This window comes from Cricetulus griseus, chromosome 3 (assembly GCF_003668045.3).
Source record: "Cricetulus griseus strain 17A/GY chromosome 3, alternate assembly CriGri-PICRH-1.0, whole genome shotgun sequence".
Classification (NCBI taxonomy): Eukaryota; Metazoa; Chordata; class Mammalia; order Rodentia; family Cricetidae; genus Cricetulus; species Cricetulus griseus.
The window spans coordinates 149,954,718-149,971,277 of record NC_048596.1 but is presented as its reverse complement, the minus strand read 5'-3'; positions in this window follow the sequence as shown (position 1 = coordinate 149,971,277).

The following is a 16,560-nucleotide window of genomic DNA, read 5'->3' as shown; positions in this document are numbered from 1 at the left end:
CTTGATATGGCATGCTTTGTTAACTCCCATGAGAGGCCTGCCCTTTCTAAATGGAGATGGAGGAGGAATGGATGTGGGGAGGTATATGGAAGATGGGAGAAGGGACTGGGAGGAGAAGAGGGAGGGGAAATGTGGTTGGTATGTAAAATAAATGAAAAAAATAAATAATAATAGTAATAATAAAACATGGTTTGTACCTTCTTCCCAAGCCTTAAGTCTTCCTGTTAATTAGTGTAATAGAATGGTTTCACACTGGAAGATTTCTGCTTTCCTTCAATATCAACTGCCTTGTGCAACTAATTGAATCTCACAAAACAGGCAGTCTAATCTGGATTCAGATTGTAGCTATACTGCTTATAGGGCAACTTTAAATAAGACAGATAATTACACTAGGCTTCAAGTAGCTATTCTGCCAAAGGGGCACAAACTCCCCTGTAGCAGGGTTGTTGAAGCTCAGTGAAATAATACTTGTGGAGAGGCCTAGTAAAATATAACTAATCTAAGGATATTACCTCTTGTCAAAGTGGCTCAGTGATTGATATTTCATATTTGGAAAGGCTGAAAATGCATAGAATAAACACATGGGAAGTGTAGTATGTACTGCAGAACATAAAATACATGCTTTTCCTTCCTGTACAGCAAAAGCAGCTGTTAGCACAGAGCAAATGCCAAGCAATTGTCCTTTCCCTTGTAAAACTTCCTATTCCACATTTACATAGGGATCATAAGTCCTGTGGGCACATCAGAAAATGGAAATTATGCCTGATCTTCAAAGTAAGTGAAATCTGCTGAGCCAAGAGTCACAGGGGCTGAGATAAAGTTCCTTTTTGGCACCCATATGTCAGACAGTTTGATTGATTATGGAAAACATCCTCACAATCCTGGGCTCTTATATTTGTATAAGGCAGATGCTGGTAGGCTGATAATGGTCCATTTCATATTGTTGTTATGAGAATCAGATTGAATAACCAATAGGAAAGCACTTTAAAAAGTTTCAGGTATTCATCAGCTTCTTGCCTGGATCAGCATATTTTGCCTAAGTGGATGCGTAGGTCATTGTTTGAAAGCTCTCAACTATGACCTCTTGGTCAATGGGCAAGCCATACCATGCAATAGTAAGCAAGTTCTATAAAGGTCATGTTATTAATATTTCATTCTATTCATCTCATTATCTCTCAGTGGAAAAGGAGAAGGTGGTCTTCACCAGGATTATTCAACTCTGCTTATATAGCACAAAAGACCATAGGTGACTTGTAAAATGACGAGGACTGGCTGTATACTAAGGAACACTATTTACAGATACAAAGCCATGAACTTGCCATCTAGGTAACATAACATAAGCCTTTTGTCATTACTTTCCACACTTACATATGCTGGGCACAATAATAAATGCCAAAAATGACACAAGAAAGAAACCCTGGCGATCCCAGAGGTGAAAAGGCAAATAGGATCAAGATGTTAGGACTACAGGAACAGGAGAGTGACTGGGCACCTGGGGTACTTAAGCAAGCAAGAGAAGCCCCCTCACACCTAATGTTTTCAACCAGTAACACCACCCCATGTAAAATTTTCATTCCATTATACCAAATTAGAGATGCGTGACAACATAAGAGGTCAGCCAAATGCCACCACAGCTGAAGTCAACTACTTCCTCATGGCCCAAGACTTCTCCTTGTCTTCCAGGTAATCAGGTTAGTGGGCTGGACTGGTTGGGGAGATGGAAGAGCAACAATGCAGGTGAGAAGCTTTTTTATGCTTTTGTGTCTACATCCTATTGACAGACACAGGACAGCTAGAGACATTACTAGGAGGGAAATCAAACAGCCATTCTCTTAATGCTTCCCCCTTATAAGTCAGCATCAGAATAAAGAGCCAGGAACTCAAGGATACTAATAAACAAAGAAAACTCAAACATCCAAAATTTTTTGGAAGCCAAACCTTATTTGTAACCATAGTCCATAAAATTACAACAAAATATATAAACCCAAAATAAAGTGATTTCTGGATAAAATAAATGGTTTAAGTATAATAAAGAGTGTCTTCATACAGCTAAGTGGGATGATAGACTTCAGAAGAAAGGAAATAACTAGATACCAATGAAAGCTGTAGAAAATGGTAAAACTCAGTCTAACCGGAAAGGTATAATAATCCTGAATATCTATATGTGAAACAACAAAACTCCCAAATATAGGAGGCAGAAACTAATGGCACTAGAAAGAAAAGGGCAAGTACATTTTTGGACACCAACATTCTTTCTCAGATCTGGCAGAACTATTAAGTTAGAAATTCGGGGACTAGAAGAGCTCAACAACACAATCAACAGCAGTGTGGAACTGGTACACAGAATACTTCACACAAGATGCACTGTTTATTTCAAGTGTCCATAGAACATGCAGCAAGATATCATCCTTCTCTTTGGGCAAAGTTCAGGTTATATCATGGAAGAGGAGAAGGAAATAACTTTTTAGAAGAAAGCAAGCCAAGTATTTTTTGGGGGAGAAATCAATAAAATTAGTAAACTTTTGCAAGACCAAAGAAGAAAAGGAGACAAGTATCACCAATATGAGGAATATAGCAGAGTAACACTGTGTATCCTGCAGCCATTTAAAAATTGATAAAGAGACAATACAAAAAAAACTGTGCAGTAAAAAGAGGAACTGTTCGGTGGTGAGGGATCTGGGGTTGGGATGAAGAGATGAACAGATATGAATGGGCTTCATAAAGAATGCTGCTCTCTCTGTATATGTGTATATGTGTGTATGTGTTTATACATGTTCATATGTATGCATACACATGTGGAATCAAACACTGAGTCTGACTCAATTGACATTGAGTCTCCTCTGCCTTAGTTTGTGAGACAGGACCTCTTAATAAACCTGGGATCATAAATTCAGTTAGACAGGCTGACTACTAGGTACCAGAGATCCATCTATCTCCACTCCCAAGCACTGGGGTTACAGATGCATGCTGTTGTGCCTGGTTTTCTATATGAAGGATTGGGATAGGAATCCAGTCCTCATGCTTGTGTGGTCAACCTTCCTCAGTCCCTTGTTAGTTTGACTGGTTGTGGTAGATACATAAATTTATATCTAATAAAATTGTAGAAACCCAAAATAAGCAAAAAAAATTGGTGGAAACACCAATGATCTGGATGGATTTTGTTGGTATCAATTTTCTGATTGTGTCAATTCACTAGAGTTTAGCAAAATGTTAGAATTAGAAATCTTTGCAAGTGTCTGCTTGTTTTACACAATTACATGTAAGTCTATTACTTTTTCAATAATGTTCAATTAATAAAATACAAATGGCAGGCTGTATTTGGCCTGTCAAGCACAGTTTACAGCCACAGATTTCAACAAGGGACATTCCATAAAGTCACTGGGACTGTTAAAAATAGACATGTCTGGGATATCCCCACAGGTTTTGATTTAGTCCATCCAGGTTGGCACCCAGGCTCACTTCCCCCAGGGGATTCTAAGCACACTGTCAGATTAGAAAACCTCCATCTTTTTTTTCATTTAAATTAGAAAAGAGATTATTTCATATGTCAATTCCAGTTCCCTCTCCCTGCCCTCCTCAACTGGCCCCCACTAACTTCCTATCCCATACCCTTTCTGCTCCCCAGGGAGGGTGAGGCCTTCCATGGGGGATCTTCAGAGTCTGTCATGTCCTTTGGAGCAGGGCCTAGGCCCTCCCCTGTGTTTCTAGGCTAAGAGAGTTTCCCTCTATGTGGAATGGGCTCCCAAAGTCCATTCATATGCTAGGGATAAACTGATCTACTATGAGAGGCCCCATAGATTTCCAAGGCCTCCTAACTGACACCCAAGTTCAGGGGGGGTCTGGATCAGTCCCATGTTGGTTTCCCAGTTATCAGTCTAAGATCAGGTCAGCTATTTCTGTGAGTTTCACTACCCCTTTGCTCATCACTCCTCCCTCTTTGCAACTAGATTCTAGTTCAGCTCAGTGTTTAGCTGTGGGTGTCTGCTTCTACTTCCATCAGCAGCTGGATGAAGGCTCTAGGATGGCATATAAGGTAGTCATCAATCTCATTATCAGGGAAGAGCATTTAAGGCAGCCTCTCCACTATTGCTTAGATTGTTAGTTTGTGTCATACTTGTAGATCTCTGGACATTTCCCTAGTGCCAGATTTATCTTTAATTCTATAATGGCTCACTCTATTAAGGTATTCTTTTCTTGCTCTCCTCTATTCTTTCCCCGACTCAATCTTCCTGCTCCCTCATGTCCTCCTCTCCCTTCCTCTTCTCCCCTTCTTATTCTCCTAGCTCCCTCTCCCCTCCCCCCGTGTTCCCAATTTGCTCAGGAGGTCTTCTCCCTTTCCTCTTCTCTGGGAGAGCATGTACGTCCTCCTTGTTTCCTAGCTTCTATGGCAGTGTTGATTGTAGGCTGGTAACACTTTGCTCTATGCCCCAAATCAATATATGAGTGAGTACATACCATATTTGTCTTTTTGTGACTGGGAAACCCTCCATCCTTTGAATATAAAATGTCAGTCATTTTTGTCTTACCTTTTCTCCTCCTTGTACATGCAACCAGACACTGAAAACTAGAAATATGCTCTTAGAAAACTTTTAATCCTTTCCCTCTTATCTATAATAATGACCACTGCTTTGTTGCAGACTTGCACTTCCATCCCCAGACCTGACATCACAGACTTCATACTTCTTAGTTTATGTTCCATGCTTCCCTAAAAATGACCTCTAACAGCATTTCTTTTTCCCCCAAAGTTCTCGTCTTGGCAGTCTTTCTCATAAAATCCTTTGATAAGTTTTGGTTTTCCTCAAGAAAATCATCTCTGGTCTTTTTTATGACCTACTTCATCTAACACATACCTGGACAACCTAACAATCACCTCCACCAGAAACATCTGTATCCCATTCATGCCAACCTCCTCATTAGTGCTATGGATGTTGCTGTTCTCTTTCCTTTCTACTACTCTTCTACACATTTCTGATTGGTGTGTGTGATGTATACATGTCTGTGTATGTGTATTGCAGTTGTGTTCATATGCAGAGGACAGAGTTTAATGAGAGCATCTTCCATGTTCTCCACCTTACTAACTGAGACATGGTCTCCCACTGAACTTGGAATTTGATTTCAGCTAGACTGTGTGGCCAGAAAGCTCATTTGGTTCATTTATCCAGCCCCCAACACTGGATTACAGGTGTGCACCATCATTTACGTGAATTCTTGGGATCATAACTCAGATTCTCATGCTGTGCCGCAAGCACGTTACACTCCGTACTACCTCCCCAGCTCTGGTGCTTTAGTTTTCCTCTCATTTACTTTCCAGAAGCCTTTTCTAAGAGATGAAAGTACAGTGCACTGTGACTGGATACTTGTGTTTCTCCCATTTGTGCTTAAGTTGATTTTATTAGGAAGTGTGGCCTTTGGGAGGTGACTAGATCATGTCAGGGTACTCATAAATGGAATTAGTGCCCTCATTAAAGGCCTCAGCAGCTGGAGATATGACTCAGCGGTTAAAAAGTGCTTGCTGTTCTTGCAGAGGACCCACATTAGGAAGGTAATATCTGACATGTAACTATAGATCCAGATGATCTGATGCCCTCTTCTGGCCTCTACAAGCACCTGCACACATGCTCCACATAAATACACAATACACATAAAGTGCAAAAACATCTTTCAAAGCCCCAGAGAGCTCCTTCCACCATGTGAGAACACAAGAAGACACTCAGAGTCAACATGTACCCTCATCAGTTATCAATCTCCATGGCACCTTGATTTTGGACTTCTCAGTGTCCCAATATGTGAGAAATGAGTTTTCTGTTGTTTATCAGCATCCACTTGAAGCAATTTTTGTTCCAGTAACCTGAATGGGCAGGCCAAGTTAAGCTGTAATGTCCCCAGATAGTTCCTGGCAGGGCTGTGATTTTTCTTCATGGAATATAAATTCCACAGTGGGTCTTAAATTTTGTTGTTCATTGCTTCAGACTGAGTGGCTGCAACAAAGTAGTTGCTCAATAAACAGAACCTTCAGGGTGTGTGTGTGTGTGTGTGTATTATTCCTTCTTAATAACATGCCCGTAGCATGTTCTTCTTTTCATCTTCTCCTGAAACTATAGACTCTCAGATCCAAGGTAATTTCTGCCCTACGAAATATGTTATTTTCAAGTCTGAAGCATCTCTCCTCTTATGCAGGGCTATCATTGCTGCCCAGGTGTCCACATAGTACCCTATGTGGACTATGTGGACTAATAACACATACTCATCTGCTTTGTCAGGATCTGGATGTGGCAACACCTTGACTGCTGAACCCACAGCAGCTGGCATTTTCAATGGGATTTGGGGCCTGTATTCACTAATTTTTTGAATTTAATTTTTTAATTACTACTCATATTTACATATCCATCCCCCCATTCCCTCGCCCACCCATCCTCCCATGTTCCCCACCAACCCCCTCAAAACCCACCCTCCAACTCCTCCCCAGGGATAGTGAGGCCTCCCACCAGGGACCTTCAAAGTGTGTCATATCCTTTAGGGGAGGACCTAGACCCTCCTTGCTGTATCTGGGCTAAAATAATATCCCTCCATAAGGAATGGGCTCCCAAAGTCCATTATGCTCTAGGAATAAAGACTGGCTCCACTGTTAGAGGTACATAGACTGTCTTAGCTTCCTAGCTGACACCCACATTCAGAGGGTTTGATCAAATGCTGTTTCCCCAGCTTTATGCTATCAGTAGGTCAGGTCCACTGTTTCTGCAGGTCTTTCCCCCATCTTAGCTCCTTTGCTCATCCCTCCTCCCTCTCCACAACTGAATTCCAGTAGTATGGTTCAGTGCTTAGCTGTGGGTGTCTGTTTATGCTTCAAACAGCAACAGGATGAAGGCTCTCCTTCCTCTCCCTGCCCCCAGGCTCCCACTTTGGTCGGGGTACTTGCCCCAATCCCTTTGTTCGAGGGACTATGCAATCTTCTCCTGGGGTCCTCCTTGATTCCTAGCTCCTCTGGCAGTGTGGATTGTAAACTAGTGATCCATTGCTTTATGTCTAAAAATCAAAAATGTGTCAGTACACAGCATGTTCATCTTTTTGTGATTAGGTTACCTCACTCAGGATGGTTTCTTCTAGTTCCATTCATTTGCCTGTGAATTTCAAGATTCCATTGTTTTTTGTCTGCAGAGTAGTACTCTATTGTGTAATGTACCACATTTTCATTATCCATTCTTCAGTTGAGAGGCATCTAGGTTGCTTCCAGGTTCTGGCTATTACAAATAATGAGGCTATGAACATAGTTGAACATATGTCCTTATTGTATAAGTGTACAGTCTTTGGGTATATGCCCAAGAGAGGAATTGCTGGATCTTGAGGTAGACTGATTCCCATTTTCCTGAGAAACTGCCATACTGATTTCCAAAATGGTTGTACATGTTTGCACTCCCACCAGCAATGGAGGAGTGTTCCTCTTTCTCCACATCCTCTCCAGCATAGATTGTCATTGGTGTTATTGATTTTAGCCATTCTAACAGGAGTAAGAAAGTATCTCAGAGTTGTTTTGATTTGCATTTCCCTGATGACTAAGGATGTTGACCACTTTTCAAGTGTCTTTCAGCCATTTTGGATTCCTCTGTTGAGAATTTTCTATTTAGTTCTGCACTCCAGGTTTTAATAGCATTGCTTGGTGTTTTGGTGGCTAGCTTCTTGAGTTCATGTATATTTTGGTGATTAGCCCTCTGTCAGATGTGGGACTGGTGAATATATTTTCCCATTCTGTGGGCTGGCATTTTGTCTTGCCTACTGTGTCCTTTGCCTTACAGAAGCTTCTCAGTTTCAGGAGGTCCCATTTATTAACTGTCAATCTCAATGTTTGTGCTACTGGTGTTATGTTCAGAAAGCAGTCTCCTGTACCAATTTGTTCAAGGGTAACACCTACCTTCTCTTCTAGGAGGTTCAGTGTGACTGAATTTATGTTGAGGTCTTTGATCCATTTGTACTTAAGTTTTGTGCATGCTGATAGATATGGATCTAACTGCAATCTTCTACATGTCTGAATCCAGTTATGCCAACACCATTTGTTGAAGATGCTTTCTTTTTTCCATTGTATAGCTTTATCTTCTTTGTCAAAAATCAGGTGTTCATAGGTGTGTTTTTTAATATCATCATTTTCAATTTTATTCCATTGGTCAATCTGTCTATTTTTGTGCCAATATCAAGCTGTTTTCAGGACTATGGCTCTATAATAGAGCTTGAAGTCAGGGATGGTGATGCCTCTGGAAGTTCTTTTATTGTACAAGGTTGTTTTGGCTATTCTGGATTTTTTGTTTTCCCATATGAAGTTGAGTATTATTCTTTTAAGGTCTGTGAAGGTTTGTGTTGGGATTTTGATTGTAATTACATTGAATCTGGAGATTGCTTTTGGCAAGACTGCCATTTTTACTATGTTGATCCTATCCAAGAACATGGGAGATCATTCCATTTTCTGATATATTCAAGAACTGTTTTCACTAATTACAGAATATCTTTTGCATGGGGAATGGAAGGACTGGAGCAGTGTGAGGGGATCCCAGGAGGCAGGGCAGCTCTGAAAGTCAGGATGCAATCATCTGTGCCATGGAAATTGAGTTTAGGTTGAAATGTGAGTTCTGTTTGCCTGATTCCAAGGTAATGGTTGAAGACATCAGTATTACTGTAAAATACAGAAATATGCTGGAGCTAACCCAGCATGCTGAGGGGCCTCCAATACACCATACAGTGCAAGCTGCTCTCCTTTATTCTTTTATTTAGTGTTTGGGGGAGTTGCCAATCTAATAAATTCTTCTTGCAAATAGTGCACCAGATGGGGACAAATAGCATTTTTGATTTAAAAAAAATGTATGTAGGTTGGGGGAAGAAGTCGTTTTGTATTTTTTCAGCTTCTGCAGAAGGTTGTGAGGCTGGAGAAACACACTCATTGTCACAATAGCAGCACAGCAGGGCTCTTCATTGTATTATCCTGAAGAAGCCTCAGGGTGGGGGGGGGGCGTCCTGTGAGCATATACAGCACATGGAGAGCAGGGATGACCTATAATATGGGGCATGTAGTAGGGTTTGGGGAGACAATATTGACTGGTAGGGAAAAGCATGGCTAGTCTGCAGATGGAGAGGGGGATATGGAAAGAGACAAATCTCTTTGTGGTGTTTAGAAAGGTAAAGGAATGACTGAAATTTATGTGTGAGTGTTCATGTGTATATGCATGGCATGTATGTGTGTGTGTGTATGTATGTCTGTATGCATGGTGTGTATGTGTATATGCTTGTATGTGTGGTGTGTGTGTGGTGTTCATGTGTGTATGTGGGTGGTGTATGTGTATACATGTGTATATGTGGTGTGTGTGTTCGTGTGTATGTGTGTACCTGTGTGTATGCATGGTGTGTTTGTATGTGTGTGCAATTATGTGTGTGTTTGTGTGTATGTCTGTGCCTGTGTGTATGGTGTGTGTGTGTGTGTGTGTGTGTGTGTGTGTGTGTGTGTGTGTCTGTGTGTCTGTGTGTGTGTCTGTGTATGCAGGGTGTGTGTGTATTTAAGCCAGAGAACAACCTTAGTGTCCATCCTCAGGCACCATCCACCTTTTCTGAAGACAGGGTCTCTCACTGATTCAGAACTCATAAACAAGTCTAAGCTGACCAGTGAATCTGATGGATCCTCCTGTCTTTACCTGCCTAGCTCTGAGATTTTATTTTTTTCTCTTGGATTTTGAAGATTGAAGTCACATCAATGGAGCTATCTCCCAAGCTCCTGCCCCAGACTTTAAAAATCATTTAATCCTCATATGAAAACATTTCAAGCACAGATCACTCTTTTATGACAACTTTTATGACAAAGCTCAAAGCTTTATGAAGGCAAATCCATTTTCTTAATAGTGTTAAAAACATAATGCTTGGAGCATAGTGAGCACTTTTTCTTGAATGAGAATAAAAACATGTGAGTTAATACATGTAACTTTATTTATGAATTATATTAATTAGCTCAATCTAATGTATATTCATGTAGTGAAACATGTAAATTTTACTGCATACTGGAAAGAGGAAAACTTTGAAGAAATAGATACAGATAAATGCAAATAGCAATTCTTGTGATTTTTCCTCCCGTGCCCTGAAATATTCCAATCTACTCCACTTTGGACTGGATATAAAATTATTTTTAACTTCAGGATGAGTAGGAATCACTGAGAAGCTTTTAAAAATGCATATCTTTTTACAGTCTCCCTCTTCCTCAACATGTGCCTTTAGATTATGACTTAATAAGTCAGGTTAGGAAAGGCTAAGAAGTTATAGTTGTTAAACAAGATATGGCAAACTGTACTATAAGTACAGTTTGGAGCTACATTCTGTGAAACCTGTTTTGAAAAAAAAAAGGTTGAATACCTGAGCTCTAAGTGATTATAGAGCCAAACAAGCTCCAGGTCTACCTTCATGCATGATGCAGTTCCTTAAATCATAGATTTCCAAACAGGAACACACACACACACTCTCTCACACACACCATTCTCCACAGCCTTTTGATACCCTGAAGGTCACATTTAGTTACAGCCTATACACAATAGAGTTTAAGAACCATGGATCCAGTTTACTGGCTGATCAACTTACAGGGGCCTTCTAATTATTCTCAGTGGCCTGCTGCCCCTATCATTTCTCAGCTATCAGTCTGGGGTCCATGAGCGTCCCCTTGTTCATGTCACCTATTTCTGTGGGTTTCACCAGCCCGGTCTTTACCCCTTTGCTCATCACTCCTCCCTCTCTGCTACTGGGTTCCAGGAGTTCAGTTCAGTGTTTAGCCATGGGTGTCTACCTCTGCTTCCATCAGCCACTGGATGAAGGCTCTAGGGTGGCATATAAGGTAGTCATCAATCTCATTATCAGGGAAGAGAATTTAAGGTAGCCTCTCTACTATTGCTTAGATTGTTAGTTGGTGTCATCCTTGTAGATCTCTGGAACTCTCATTAGTGCCAAATCTCTCCTCAAACCTAATATCTCCCTCTATTGTGGTATCTCATCTTGCTCTCTTCTATTCTTCCCGAGACTCAAACTTCCTGTTCCCCAATGTCCTCCTCGACCATCCTCGTTTCCCCCTCTCATTCTCCCAGCTCCCTCTCCCCTACCCCCCATGCTACCAATCTGATCAAGAGATCCTGTCCTATTTCCCTTCTCCAGGGTACCCTGCATATCTCTCTTAGGGCCCTCCTTGTTTCCTAGACTCTCTGGCAGCAGGATTGTAGGCTGGCCATCCCATGCTTCATGTCTAAAATCCATATATGGGTGAGTATATACCATGTTTGTCCTTTTGTGACTGGGTTACCTCAATAAGGATAGTTTCTTCTAGTTCCATTCATTTGCCTGCAAATTTCAAGATTCCATTGTTTTTGTCCACTGAGTAGTACTCCATTGTGTAAATATAGCACATTTTCTCAATTCATTCTTCAGCATGTAGGTTGCTTCCAGGTTCTGGCTATTACAAATAGTGCTGCTATGAATATAGTTGAACAGATATCCTCATTGTATGAATGTGCATCTTTTAGGTATATGCCTCAGAGTGGAATTGCTGGATTTTATGGTAGACTGATTCTCATTTTCCTGAGCAATCTCCATACTGATTTCCAAAGTGGCTCTATGAATTTCCACTCCCACCAGCAGTGGAGTAGTGTTCCTCTTCCTCCAATCCTCTCCAGAATAAACTGTCATTGGTATTTTTGATTTTAGCCATTCTAACAGGAGTGAGATGGTATCTCAGGGTTGTTTTGATTTGCATTTCCTTGATGGCCAAGGACATTGAACACTTTATATATGTCTATCAGCCACTTTAGACTCCTCTATTGAGAATTCTCTATTTAGTTCTATACCCCACATTTTAATTGGATTATTTGGTGTTTTGGAGACTACTTTCTTGAGTTCATTTTAAATTTTGGAAATCAGCCCTCTGTCAGATGTGGAGTTGATGAATATCATTTCCCATTCTGTGGGCTGATGTTTTGTCTTCTTGATTGTGTCATTTGCCTTACAAAAAATGGACTTAAAACTAAAATTAGTCAAAAGAGATGAAGAAAGTCATTTCATATTCATCACAGGAAAAATCCATCAGGATGAAGTCTCAATTATGAACATTTATGCCCCAAATACAATGGCACCCAAATTCATAAAAGAAACATTATTAAAACTAAAATCACACATTAAACCCCACACACTTATAGTAGGAGACTTCAACACCCCACTCTCACCACTGGTCAGGACTACCAGACAGAAACTTAATGAAGAAACAAAGGAATTAACAGAAGTTCTGACACAGTTGGTTTTTTAACAGACATCTATAGAACATTATATCCAAACACAAACACATATACCTTCTTAGAGCCGCATGCAACCTTCTCTAAAATTGACCACATACCTGGCAATAACGCAAACCTCAACAGATACAAAAAAAATGGAATAACTTGCTGTATCTTGTCAGACCACCATGGCTTAAAATTAGAATTCAACAACAACAAAAATTGCAGAAAATCCACAAACTCATGGAAATTGAGAAATGCTCAATCACATCACTCCTGGCTAAAGGAAGAAATAAATAAAGAAATAAAAAACTTCTTAGAATTCAATGAAAATGAATGCACAATGTGCCCAAACCTATGGTACACTCTGAAAGCAGTTCTAAGAGGAGGAAAGTTCAGAGCAGTAAGTGCCCACATGAAGAAACTAGAGAATATCCATACTAGAGAATTAACAGAACACCTGAAAGCTTGAGGACAAAAAGGAGCAAACTCATCCAGGAGGAGTAGACACCAAGAAATAATCAAATTGAGAGCTGAAATCAATAAAGTAGAAACAAAGAAAACAGTACAAAGAATCAATGAAACAAAGAGTTCGTTCACTGAGAAAAATTATCAAGATAGGCAAACCATTATCCATCCTAACCAAAAGGCAGAGAAAGAACATGCAAATTAACAAAATCAGAAATGAAAAGGGAGCCATAACAACAGACACTGTGGGAATTCAGAAAATCATCAGGTCATACTTTGAAAACTTGTACTTTAAAAAATTGGAAACTTTAAAGGAAATGGACAATTTTCTGCATAGACATCACTTACCAAAATTAAAGAAAGAACAGATAAACAATTTAAATAGACCTATAACCCCTAAAGCAAGAGAACTGGTCATCAAAAGTCTTCCAACCATAAAAAGTGCAGGACTGGATGGTTTCAGCACAGAAAACTAACAGAAATTCAAAGATCAGCTAATACCAATACTCTTCAATTTGTTCCACACAATAGAAGCAGAAGGGTCATTACCAAACTCTTTTTATGAGGCCACAATAACCTTGATACCCAAGCCACAAAAAGACACAACTAAGATAGAAAACTACAGACCAATCTCCCTCATGAACATTGATGCAAAAAATACTCAATAAAATACTGGCAAATTGAATCCAAGAACACATCAGAAAAATCATACACCATGATCAAGTAGGCTTCATCCCAGGGATTCTGGAATGGTTCAACATGTGAAAATCCATCAATGTAATCCACCATATAAACAATCTGAATAAGAAAACCACAGGATCACCTCATAAGATGCTGAAAAAGCCTTTGACAAAGTTCAAAACCCCTTCATGCTAAAGGTCTTGGAGAGATCATGCATAACAGGAACATACCTAAACATAATAAAGGCAATATACAGCAAACCAACAGCCAACATCAGACTAAATAGGGAGAAATTCAAGGCAATTCCTCAAAGTCAGGAACAAAACAAGGTTGTCCACTCTCTCCATATCTCTTCAGTATTGTACTTGAAGTTCTTAGTAAAGCAATAAGACAACAAAGTATTTTTTTAAAGTAGAAAAAAAATCCCAAATGTTTTATGGAACAAGAAAAAACTTTCTGAGTATATTGAATATAGCTAAGAGAGGAAAGTTGTGAGGAATCCCATTCTTCCCATCACTTTAAAACATGTTATAAAGCTATTGTAGCAGAAATAGCATGTTATAGACATAACACTGGAACAAAACAGAGACACCATATATATACATACATTTATATATATATATGTATATATATATGGATAAATATACGGATTATATGAAAATGCAGTAAAAGATAAAATACTACATAATATGTGGGGAAGATCTAATTTGACCTGCATACATGGTGAACAATGTTGTATACAACAAATGTTCAGCAATGCATTTTAAAATAATGAGCAGTGTCTACACCAAAATTAGCAACTGATAGGCTACATGATCAAAAGATCATGGGGACCACTAGTCATCTACAGAACCCTCTCCACTCTCTAATTCACCTGTCTCATTCTCACCTCTCTTTCCTTATCCTTATCCTTCCACCCTTCTCTGCCTGATTATTACTCCTCATCTTCCAAATGCAACATCCCTTGCCTCTCTCTTCTTTGAGATACTCTTCTGATGGTCTTTTCTAAACCTCAATTCATCATTCAGAGCATATTTGAACCCTCAATCCACCAAAAAATCCTTATCAACTGCTACTTCCTCTTCTTCTGTATAGTACCCTACAAAACTATCCCTTTAGCTCCATCACAACATGTTGAAAGAGTCTGTGAGTTCTGTTTCTTTGTTTTAGATTGATATTCATATTATATTATTGTGTTATTCTTTAAATTAATTATATACTTACTGATTTGGGGGAGGGCGGTTGTTCCCAAAACACTATATTCTTATTAAATAAGGCATAATTTTTTCATGATTGATAGTTTTTGTTTTAATTTTTGTTTTTGTCTTTTCCTTTTTTACACATGGGACATGGCTATGTATAAGGTAGATGGCTTAATTTCAATGTGTAGAACAATGAACAGAGTAGTGAGTGAATGAATGAGTTAATGTTGTCCTAGATGTATATCTGTGTTGTCTATGAAATATTCTCTCTCTGCACTCCCCTTCCATCAATGATCTTGTCCCCCCTTAGGTGCTCCCTTTCTGCAGAGACTTGCCCTTTTGTCAGTATCTTGTCAACTGTACTACTCCTTTATTCTTCATTTTTTCAGAAAATAATTATTTATATCTATGTGACATTTGGTATATTCTACTGTATACTTAAAATAAGCATTAATTATTTTGCTTAGTGGATTATTCATTAATATATAATACTTAGTGACACTCATTGTTGGCTGACTATGTGCAGAACTTTCTACCTTGCTTCATGGCTAACTTCACAGCACAAATATTTTTCAATACTAAGAAGAACATTCCATCCTATGAAGACCATTCTATCTAATGAAGACAATTCTATTCTTACATATCTTAATCCTATATGCCTTCTTGTCTACTTTACAATTCCTTGCTGGTCTCAACTCCTCTCTTACTATGCCTTGATATTCCCCAAATATTTCTCCTTCTGAATCTCTGGCTGATCTGTGTGACATTAGAAGGCCTTCTAAATCATCTTCCTGGATCTCTCTTTCTTGATCCTCCATCTAAATTTGGACTCACCACCTCCAGCAAGCTTTCTGTGTGAAACTCACTCAAACTATAGCAGTAACCATTTAGGATTTTCTCTGATATAAACTGGGACTCCCAAACCAAGAGGAACAGCCCTGCCCCCTCAGGATTTGGGTGTGTATTAATTTCCATTTGGTGCATGTACAATGTGCCTGGAAAGCTCCCCACTGTTTTGACAGCAGCATAGCTGTTCTAGGCAGCATACTGTGATACAGTAAGTTCTGTGTGAAACTTGCAACTAACTGTACTTAAGCTAATCTCTTCCTAATTAATGGCTGTTCTAGCCATTGATGCTGATAGAGCAAGACTGCTCTCACTCAGAGGGTGTGCTATTCTCAGATTCAGCCATGTAAGGAGAAGGATGTGGCACCCAGCCAGTCCCTATCAGAGCCATGGGATATTTCAGTTAAATCACAGGGAGTTGAGTACAAAAATGAATTTGCATTCTCAAACCTCAGCCTTCTGTGCTCCCTGGAAAGTACTGTCCTGACATTCCAAACCTAGTCATAATCCTGTGTCTCACTTAGAGGTGTCCCCACAGGCCTGCAAAAGTCAGGGAACTACTTGCTAAGCAAATTTACTGACACTTCAGTTGCCACTGTGCTAGCAAATACTTTTCAAACTTTCCACTTATTTCAGGTTAAAACATAAGGAGGATATAAGCACATAGTGAAAAAAAAGAGTAGATATGTATTAAAATTTCCAATTAATAAAATGTTTCTTGTGATCACAACAGATTTATAAAATATAGAAGAGGGCAGAGATATTATTACACTAAAGAAATCTCTTAGATAATATTGGAGCATTTCTTTCCAGGACCAAGGTTTTGTTTAAAGTTTTGTGTTTGCTTGTTTGTTTGTTGTTTTTATTTGCTGCCAAGATTTTACTGGGTAGCCTGAGCTGGTCTTAAACTTATAATTCTCTGCCTCAACTTCTTAAATGCTCTAATTATAGACAGGTGCTAAAATATCTGGCTTTCTATTCTTTTTCTATAGAGGCTTTTTCATGCAGTCTACATTTTCAGATTTGAATATTGACTTCATGAACATTTACAACCATTTTCCTCAACCACCTGCACTGTATATTAACCCGAG